Genomic DNA, 11,501 nt, shown 5'->3' with positions numbered 1-11,501 from the left:
ACAGCTCACACAAGCTGATGGGAATTGTGGTCCAACACAGCTGGAGGCCTAGGATGGGAGAGAAACTCAATTCGGTCCACATTTAAAGGCAAACTATACTGCATTTATAAGGGACGCGGGTGGCGCTGTGGGTTAAACCACAGAGCCTAGGGCTTGCCGATCAGAAGGTCGGTGGTTCGAATCCCTGTGACGGGGCGAGCTCCCATTGTTCAGTCCCAGCTCCTGCCAACCTAGCAGTTCGAAAGCAGGTCAAAGTGCAAGTAGATAAATAGGTACCACTCCGGCGGGAAGGTAAACGGCGTTTCCGTGCGCTGCTCTGGTTCACCAGAAGCGGTTTAATCATGCTGGCCACGTGACCCGGAAGCTGTACGCCGGCTCCCTCGGCCAATAAAGCGAGATGAGCACTACAACCCCAGAGTCAGTCACGACTGGACCTAATGGTCAAGGGTCCCTTTACCCTTTACCTTTTTACCGCATTTATAAGAATCTGATTGTTTAGTGTGGCAGAGCCAACACTTTGGAACCCCCTGCCTATTGAGATCAAGAAGGTGCCTTCACTGTACTCTTTTCGGCACCTGCTAAAAACATTCTTGTTTATTAGACAAGCCTGTGCAGATGCGTAGACAATCAAGGTAATTTTAATCTGTTTTTAGTATTTAACTTTTGTATGCTTGTGAGTTTTCCTTGGTTTTGCTGTTTTATCTTTTGTAAACTGCTTTGAGGTGTTTCTTTTTACAATCAAGGGCTGAATAAATTTTATGAAATAAAAAATTGATTGGTTTGCACTTTCAGAAAGAACAAGGGAAGCAAAACAGCCATCCTTCAAAATTCACACTTCTCTGAACTTTGCAGTGTAGTTTTCCAGCCAAGTATTGTACACAGAAATACATTTCCTGCAGCAACGTGAACATAAAATGCATCTATTTTTGCAGTTCTTGTACATTTTACCCCAGTAGATGCATTACATTAAGGAAAATATTGTATGCAAAACACTGCATACGAAAATTGTATATCTGGAGAATTTTTCCACTAAAATGGTGAAGAATTTTCATGAGGACAAACTGGTGTGGAAATGGAGAAAACAGATTTTAAGATTACAGTGTTACCTTGGTTCTCAAACTTAATCCGTTCTGGTAGTCTGTTCCAAAACCAAAGCATTCCAAAACCAAGGCGTGCTTTCCCCTAGAAACTAATGCAAAATTGATTCATCCATTCCAGACTTTTAAAAACAACCCCTAAAACAGCAGTTTAACATGAATTTTACTATCTAACGAGACCATGGATCCATAAAATGAAAGCAATAAACAATGTAATGTAGTCACACAATCAATCAATCAGTAGCTGAACTGGGTTCCAAACAGTCACAAAAAAAGAGCCGCAAAAACAAAACGCAAAATAAATAGCAAAAACAGACAGACCTCAGTAAAACACTCAAAACAGAAGTGTGGCGCTCAAATTGGAAACGTAATACTCAAAAGGGAGAACGTTGGGCTTCCAGAAAATATTTGCAAACCGGAACATTTCCAGGTTTGCAGTGTTTGGGTTCCAAGTTGTTTGAGTACCAAGGCATTTGAGAACCAAGGTACCACTGTGGAGAAATGAGAAGGTGAACTGGGCAGATTCCTCCCTCCGGCAGTCACCAGGTTGAGGGAAGCCATTTCAAAGCATACTTTGGCACGACTTACTTGGGAGTAAGCCCCAGTGATCTCAGTAGGCCTTATCTCCGAGCAAACGCACATAGGCTTACACTGTGAGAAACCACAATGACATTTGGAAAAGAAACACTGCCAGGCGCAGGTTGTGCATTTCTGTGCACTGTAAAAATATTTACATCTGTGTGAGCTCTGGCTACCATTAACCTCCAAGGAGATTGTGACTCCCAAGGGAGACAGTTAATTGAATACACGAAAGCCACGGGCTTCTTGGGAGAGTGCTTTGGCCTCGGGCCAATATCTACAGGATCTACTCTGTAGACGTGGGTGGGCAGGAATCTTGAGCAACCACCGGAGCTTTCTCTTGACTGATTTAATCATAAATGGTTGCTTTAAACTGAGATAAGGGAGAACGACAGTGATCCTCGTGATGTCAGTTTCTTTTTTTTTACTATAATTTCATCAGTGGTAGGTCCTGACTCAATCCAGTGACCCTTAGCTGGTTCCTGTCTTTATGAGGTTGGGAGAAAGGCTGTATTCATCACAGAAATCCCCAAGGGAAGCTGCCCTGTCCAATAATAATAATAATAATAATAATAATAATTTATTTATACCTCACCCATCTGGCTGGGTTTCCTCAGCCACTCTGGGCGGCTTCCAACATAATATTAAAATACAGTAATCTATTAAATATTAAAAGCTTCCCTAAACAGGGCTGCCTTCAGATGTCTTCTAAAAGTCTGGTAGTTGCTGTTCTCTTTGACATCTGATATACATTGCTATACAGTAATACTAAACCACAGTTGGTTTCTTTTTATGAAATACCTCCCTGAGGACAAAGCTTTGTTATACGTTGGTGAATGCTTGTTGTTGTTTTGTTTTTTAGTTGTGTTCGACTCTTCGTGACCCCATGGACCAGAGCATGCCAGGCACCCCTGTCTTCCACTGAGTGCTAGATACCCAAAATTCCTGGGTCTAATACAGGCATAGGCAAACTCAGCCCTCCAGGTGTTTTGGGACTACAACTCCCATCGTCCCTGACCACTGGTTCTGTTAGCTAGGGATGATGGGAGTTGTAGTCCCAAAACATCTGGAGGGCCGAGTTTGCCTATGCCTGGTCTAATAGGTGTAAGAATTTAATCCATGCTTGGAGTGTTCAACGCAGGATACAGCCAGACCCTGGGTGATAATCTGGTTTTCAACACTGATATATCACCATCACGATATACTGATTTACTGATATATCACAATGTCTGAAATAAGGTTGGACCTATGTATTGGCGGGCTTCAGTTTTTCCCTCCTTGCGATTGTTGCATAATGCGCGCACACCTGGTCAAAAATTATGAAACCAATATAATGGACTTTAAACTGGTTTTGGATGACCTATCGATATATCACCCAGCCCTACCCTGCTTATTAGACTCGTGTGTGTGTGTGTTAGGCCAGACCTGTGAATTTTTTAATTTATTTCGACTGCGTCAGACCAACACGGCTACCTACCTGAAGGCCAAACCTGTATGTAATACGCTGTGTGCTAGACAATGCTGATCCTGTGAAATCAGCATGTGTTAAGGGCTAATTAAGCCAGGCTGGCCTCCTATGTGAACCTGGGGAGATGCTGTTTGGACGACACAAGGCATCAGAGGGAAGTCTCTGTGAGACGGCAAAAGGAGCAGGGTGTTTCACACCACAGATGAAGCAATGTGAGTTAGAAACTTGGGGAGGAGTTCTGTGGTGGGGAAGCGGAAAGGCAGGAGGCAAGGAGTCTCTGTGGACCCTAAGTTGCACCCATGGGGCAAACAAGACGCTATTGGGCTATAATGCTTGCATGTTTCCCACAGGCATCTCTTGGGTCCCTGTGAGAACGGGATGCTGGCCTTTGTTGGCGGTTGGCCAGACCCATCAATCTCTTCTTATGTTTGGATGTCTCTGCAATCAGGGCTTTCCTTGACACAGGCCCAGATCCTGCCCCATCCGTAACCCACTTGGCTGACCCTGTTCTAACAACCAGCCTTGGATCTACTTGGCTCGCCCCCCCTCCGCCTGGTGCTGTGACTTCCTCTCTTCATTTCCTCTCTTTCTATTACTTCCTCCGAAAAGCGGCCGCCACCTTTGTACAGCCTTCTGGATATCTCCCTGAGGACTCTTCAGCATCCATCCTGTTTGGGCTATTTACAAGGGGGGGGGTTGCATCCGCGTTGCGGCTTTGTAACACCTGCAGCAGCAGCAAGGACACAGAAAGGCCACGCAAACACAGGAAAGTCAAGTTGTTCTGGGGCAAAGGGAACGTTACCTGGTGAATAATAATATTTATTATTTTCAGTAAATGAACATAGTAAAAAAAGAAAAAAAGAACAATAATAAAGACACACAAAGAATAAAAGAAAAAGAGGAAAAAATACATACATCATCTTACCACTTAATTAATTAAAATTAAGTACCATCCATTTTCATAAACATAGAATTTCACTTCCTCAAATCTCTTCCATCTGAATTTCTTAGTAATTATATGTAGCAGTTTCCAATATCAGTGTTTCAAAAGACCATATCACAGTCCTAATCATTTTACATAATTTTCCTTACCGTACATTTTCTTATTTATAAATTTAATTCCATTTTTATCCTAGGCCTAATTGTTTCTTTCAAGTGATTACATATCTTTAATCTTACAATATTTATTCAAGTAGTCTTTAAATTTATTCCAGTCTTCTTGATGTTCCTCTTCTTTCTGGTCGCGGATTCTCCCGGTGAGATCAGCCAGCTCCATAAATTCCATCATCTTCATCTGCCATTCTTCTACCATTGGTAGTTCTTGGGTTTTCCATTTTTGGCTCTGACTCTTCTTGGCTACGGATGGTGGAGAGATTTGGTTCGCCTAACCTAATTCACCCCTTCTGAAACAATATGAAACACATTCTCCGAAATTCGCTCTTCCCTAAATTTTTCGATATTTCTTTGTTGTTTATTTTTTTTACATATCTATGCCACCTTTCCTCCAAAGGAACTCAAGGTGGCTTATATGGTTTTCCCGCTCCCCATTTAATCCCCCATTTAATCTTAAGAGAGATTGACAGGCCCAAGGTCACCCAGTGAGGTTCATGGCCAAGTGGAGATTCGAACCCTGGCCTCTTGTGTCCTAAGTCCGACACTCTAACCACTACACACCGATCAGACTTTCAGTGAAATCCTACACTGGTCTACTTAGAAGTCAATCCCATTGAGTTCACTGGGACTTACTTCCGGGTAAGTAGGCTTTGGTTTGCAACGTGTGTTTTTTTAAAATAAATTTAATAAATTTCAACAAATTATCAAAACAAATCAACTTCATTATTTGCCCCCTTTTCTCCCCTCCCCCCAACAAACCCTCCCTCCCCCAAAGACTTCCTTCAGTTCCTCTCTCTGATTTCTCAACTCATGTTGTTCTCTGCATATTGCAAAATTGTATACATCCTTGTATTATCTATCTACTATCTTAACCCTCAATAAATTTGTGTATGTTTATTCAAAACCTGCCAAGGAGTCCAGTTCATCTTGTTGTGGCTTTGGTTTACAACGTTAATCCTTTTTGGTTTGATCTGTTTTTGCTCTCCGAAAAGAAAATGAAAAATGAAATTAATGGATGCTGCACAATAGTGTTCTGGCGCATTCATTCCTATGGCCTTGAGCAACAGAACAATTCTCTACATCCATTATATCTCCAAGGGATCAGATCTCTTTGCTTCCTACCTGAGGCCCTCAGGATCTACTGAAGGGCTGGGGAACCTCAGGATAGGTGGAAATATATGGCCACGTTAACCGGCCCATAAGACTGGCCCTAGCCCCGCCCTCTCTCAATAGGCCACGCCCCCTCAGTGGCCCTGCCCTGAACCCTCCTGGAGTGTTTTTGCCTGCCTGGAATGTGTCCTTCAACTCTGATAATGACTCCTGTTTGCCTGAATGAAGGACAGAGATGTTCGAGTGGCTGTCTAGAAACTACGAAGGTAAAAATTCATTAATTTCTCCCCCCACATTTGCTTCTGTCCCTGCCAGAACTAGCATGTGGCCCCCATAGGGTCATGCAGAAGGTAATGCGGCCCTCAAGCTGAGGGGGATTCCCTGTTGCATGAGATACAGCCGTGTCTTGGATCTTGAACGCCTTAGCTCACAAACAAATCGGCTCACGAACGTCCCAAACCCGGAAGTGAGTGTTCCAGTTTTTGAACGTTCTTTTGGAAGCCAAACGCCCGCTGGGGCTTCTGCAGCTTCTGATTGGCTGCAGGAGCTTCCTGCAGCCAATCAGAAGTCTCTCTTTGGTTTTCAAATGTTTTGGAAGTCAAACAGACTTCTGGAACGGATTCCGTTTGACTTCCAAGGTACGACTGTACCTTACTTTTCCTGCTGACAGGGCTGAATCTTGGAGAAGCTCAAACGAGCAGGAAAACACACTCTTTAACCCAGTTACCATACGAATAAGCATTCAATGAGCCTTGGAACATTTATGAGTAGAATAATTGAATTCCAGGGTTAGATGGACTCCAGAGTCATCTAGTCCAACCCCTTGGAATGCAGGAAAATCCCTGAAACAGAAACAGATTTTTTCTGCATTTCCATCTCCCCTGGTATCCACAGGAAAATCAGATTTGCTAGTGGATAATTTTACCAATCCATATCTACCCAAGCTTCTACTGGCTCTTGGGCCCTTGTGGAATAGCAGATTTTTAAGAGAAGTAGTTGATTACGTAGATGCCTTTGCGTCAGTTTCCTCCATTACGAGTTGGAAACCCAGACCGGAATGTATGATTCCTCCATCGTCGCAGCAGATTAGATCAAACCCAGAGCTCTTCAACCGAAGCTGGGGAGAAGTTTAATGGGGCTTTAAACCCCCCAAGCTAGCCCATTAATGTCAAAGGAGCTTTATTGATTTATGACCCACTGTCTGAGCCAAAACAAGAGTCGAAGAAGATCTCGGAATTAGAGCTAGTGAGAGACTAGAAGGTGGGAGAGTCTGACCCCCATCGATCAGACCGCACTTTCATTCTGAAATCACTGGAGATTGAGAACCTGTGTTCGTTCATTTCCTACGCAGCCCTCCACACAGAGTCTGCATTCCTCCGCACTCCCTGAAAAGTGATTTTTGAGAAACTGGTTTCATTCTGAAAATGAAATGTGGACAACTCAATTTAGATTGGCAAAATGAGAAACTGACAAATTTGCCCATTGGCCTACTCTCCTTTACAAAGAGAATTTTCCAGGACCTTTAAAAGTCCAAGGCTCTGACCATTTATGGCTCAAGTACTCTAAATCTATACTGAAGAAAAAACAATTGACAGAAATCTCAGAATCACGGACCCCTGAAATCTCAGAATCACGGAGCAAGAGACCCCGAGAGATCATCCACTACCAAAAAAACCCCCCGCCCATAAACAAATTCTCACTCTGCCGTGACACTCACTGGATAATCTTGACCAAATGGGCTCTCACAGCCTCACCTACCTTGGGCAATGATGGCCGCCAACTGAGAAGGCTTTAAAAGTAGATTAGACACAGGCCCGTCTTACCCACAGAGGTTAGTGGCGTGGGGCACCGGGGCGCCAAGTTCTTTAGGGCGCCAGAAGAGAGTCCAAGGAACACTGAATGAACGCGCTGAGTGAGCGAGGGTGCATGCGCCGCTCCCGCTGAGCGTCATCTCGGTTTTTTTCCTTTTAGCCTCCAGGCGCCGAATTCTGCAAGGCTCCAGAAGGCTAAAAGGGAAAAAACCGAGCCAATGCTCAGCGGGAGTGGCGCATGCGCCCCCCCACTCGCTCGGTGTGCTGGCTGCCATGGCCACCGTGGCACAAAGCGGCCAGCTGAGCAAGGAGGCGCCGCGTCCAGCCTCCGCCTCTTCCCTGCCGGAGGAGCCGCCCTCCAGCCTCTGCCCACTTCCTCCAGCCCTAAAAAAAAGTCTAGGCAACACGATGACCATATGCATACGTAATAGACAATCTTTATAGAATTCCTTCAAATCACAAAAAGTTCAAAATGAAATCTTTAGTATCAAAGTCTCTGAAAATCTTTAAATGATGATGGTAGAATTCTTTGTCAGCGTAGTGGGTGGATATAGAATGCTTCATAAACCCATCTTATCTCACATGAATGTATATAAATGAAAATATCAAATGCTGTGGAACAGTGCTCATGTAATAATGTAGTCACTGCTGTGAAGCATTCTATATCCACCCACCACGCTGACGAAGAATTCTACGAAACAGTAGTCAATATCCAGAATTACTGTTCAGTGTTGGACATCCTGTTGAATACAGAAAGCAGAAAGCTTCACAGCTTGTCTTCCACCGTACAAAGTGTTGGTCTGCACAAATCATGTTCTTGCAAAGAAAGAGTTAATGCCTATTTGCACAGTGTGATTTACTGCCGACCGGCTCCAGGAAGGGTGCAGAAAGGGAAACCCATAATGTGGCCCTGTGAATAATTATCATCCATTGCTTTAATTGGAAGGTGTGATAGCATAACTTCTAATCTGGCATGCCCAGGCCCCCCTTATCTCTTCAGCTACAGATGACAAAAATGTTTCCAGAACTCTACTTTCCCTGGTGGTGAAGTTATTCTGGAGTCTCTGCCAGTTAACAAAACTTTTCTCACGAATTGCCACTCGCAGAACCTGAAAGAGGAACAGAAATCTGGACAGGATTGGCATTTTTATAGCTATGAACCTGCCTCGCCTCAAAAAGGATATTGTCGAGTTGGAGAAGGTTGAGAAAAGGCAACCAAAATGATAGAAGGGATGGAGCCACTCTCCCCATGAAGAAAAGTTGCAGCGTTTGGTATTTTTTTAGTTTGGAGAAAAGGGGAGTTAGAAAATAGAAGCTCATTTAAAAAAAAAATCATGGCATGGAGAAATTGAATAGAGAAAAGCGTTTTTCTTTCTCTCTCCTAACAGCAGAACTTGTGGACATCCAATGAAGATAAATGTTGGAAGTTTCAGGACAGATAAAAGAAAGGTAGACCATGGAACTCCCTGCCACAACAGGGAGAGAGAAAATCCTTTAAAAGAGCAATAGACAAATTCATGGAGACAGATTAGACAAATCCATTCTTGTTCATTTCAATTTCTACAACCAATTTGGGCAATTTTGTTTAAAATCCCCAGGTCCCCGGAGACCTTCTCGAGGCTTGCAAAGTGGAGTAAGATTATTTCAAAATGCCATTGTCGCCTACAGCTTTAATGGCCCCATGGGCATGGCGCACTTGGATTCAAGCTGCCATTGTGCTCAGTCATGAGCCACACTTTTCACTGACAAAAAGCAATGCCAAGGCAGTTAGCAACATAATAGAAATAATATGTACTTTTAGGGAGGGGACCACACTCTGTAAATCTGTACATGGGACTGGAGTTGTGATGAAAGAGAAGAACTCTAAGCAAGAATGTGACGCTATACACATGGGGTGAGATCCAACGTTAGACAGGCTCGGAGCAGACCCACCAAAACCAAGTGACATCCACTGATGTGAATGGGTCTACTCTGACCTAGGAGTAAGCATAGTGGAGGCTGATCGATGACGATGAATGGGACACTGCCGGAGCATGTCATTTTAGAGGGTGAAGCTTAACTTTTGTAAATTACTTCAGTGGCAGGTCTTAAAAATACATTTTTTTTTAGTGTGAGGAATTCAAATCTGCTATTATTATTGTGCTTGGACAACATTTCGCTTGGTAAGTGTATGTTTGATGAAGAAGCACAAAAACTGCTTTTGGAAAGCCAAAGAATTTTAATTTCATCTTCTGAAAAAGTCAGGTAATGCTAAATAAATAAATAAATAAATAAATAAGTTTATATGCTGCCCATCTGAATGGGTTGTGCCAGCCAATTTGGGCACCTTCCAACAAATTAGAAACATTAAGCACAGTAAAGCATCAAACATTAAAAGCTTCCTGAAATAAAATGATGATGATGATGATGATGATGATGATGATAACTGCAAGTACTTGGTAATCATTCTTGATGATTTATATGCCATTTTACACACGTTTTACTTCCCAAGCAAAACTAAATTGGATTAATTTAAGCAAAATATCTTACAAATTCTCAAGTCACACTACAACTTTTTAGCACCCCTCATTTGGGGAATCCGAAAGTTGAAAAATACAGCACGCCCTACGACTGCCCTGCCCAGTTGAGTCTGCCCTCATCCAGACCCCACCTGCCTGTCTTCTTACACTCAGACCACCGGCCTGCCAGCTTTTTCCACCTTAGTCTCAGTATTGCCCCTTGCACAACTCATCTGCCTTTGCCTGTCATCGGCTCTGGTGTGTGATAGGAATTTTGAGGCCTTAGATATATGGTAATGTTCATAAATGTACCAACCAAGCACGTACATAGATCAGCACAAGAAGACCGACCTGGAACCACTTTGATTCCTAAACTGACCAAATCTTTTCTCTACAAGGTCAAAATGGAAAAGCCTCCCCATTGTCTTTTCCTTCACAAATCCTGTCTTAAGGGTATGTCTGTGTTTGAATAGGGTGTGAGCCTGTAACCTGGCTCAGGAACTAAGTATTTATCATTACAAAAGACTGGCCAGGCTCCCCAAGCAATCCAATCAAGTAACTCGCCAGACAGGAGATAAACAAGGACAGGAGAAAAACAACATTCAAATTTCTATTTTAGACCACCTTTTCTGTGATGTAGGTGTGATTTATCTGGGGGTTGGTCTTAGGTTACACCCCTTCTGTGATGTATGTATGATGTTTCTGGGGGTGGATCTTGATCTACACGGTGGCAATTTCAAAAGTCTTTATAAGGCCTTGCATGCCATTTTTTTGGGTTCCTCCTCTCTCCTGCATGTGAGGGGAGCACCTTGTTGCAACAGATCAATAAAGATCAAGCTTACTAGCTGCTTTGCTTCTCAATATTTTCTGGTTGGCCTCTGTTATCTTCTCCTACCAATAGGTAACCTATGTAAGGACTCTATATGGGCTCTTGGATACCCCATAAGGGAAAAGGGCAATTTTTGTTTAAAACAGGCGCCACCTACTGTTGGCCTCCTTGCCTTCCACCCAACGGGCATAAGCTGTTGCTGGAGTGTGCCTGTAAGGCTGAGCCCATTCACCTAGCCGGAAGCCCCACCTGGAACCTACCTCTGAGCACACATGGCCAGGATTGCACCATATGTCCAACTCAATGGACAAGAACCATTTTGGATGAGTAAACAAGCCCAGAATCATACCGCCAAAGAGTTGTGCATTGCCGCTGCCAAACGAAACATAGCAATCGCCTTTTCAAATGGATGTGGAAGAAATGAAGTCTGGTCATTTTCAAAGTAACAAAACTTTCAGGCCTCTGCCTTAAAATATATACTTAAAATAAAAATAAACAACCCATCTTCCTTCTACTTGCTGCTTAATAAAATAATGTTGACGTTTTAAATGGCAGACATTTCCCCCCTCTGTGTGAGAAAAAATGCTTGAAGGACACAGTGGAAACGCAAGTTCACTCCAAGATCCAGCATTTGGCTTCCAAGAAACCACTGTTTATTTATGTAGAATTATGCAAACACTTTCCATTCATGAGGTTGCAGTGTTATCAGTCGGAGGCTTCAAAACGGGAGATAAAGAAGCTCAAATCACTCCCTTCAACAACCTCCCTCCATCCACCCACGGAAATTGCTTACAAAAAGTGCATATTAGACAGTGAACAACAATGCACATCTCAAGATAAGTGCATGCAAAGGGCAGAGGGTTTTTCCCTCCTGTAGACTTCTTAAAAATGTGAACTGATGCAGGAATGGGGCGAATGGAAACAGCAAATAGTTAAATTATGGAACTTGCTTCCACAGGAGGCAGTGATGCTCACCTGTTTCGATGGCTTTAGAAG

This window comes from Podarcis gaigeae, assembly GCF_964106915.1.
Source record: "Podarcis gaigeae genome assembly, chromosome: 1".
Classification (NCBI taxonomy): domain Eukaryota; kingdom Metazoa; phylum Chordata; class Lepidosauria; order Squamata; family Lacertidae; genus Podarcis; species Podarcis gaigeae.
Note: the sequence above shows the minus strand (reverse complement) of the source record.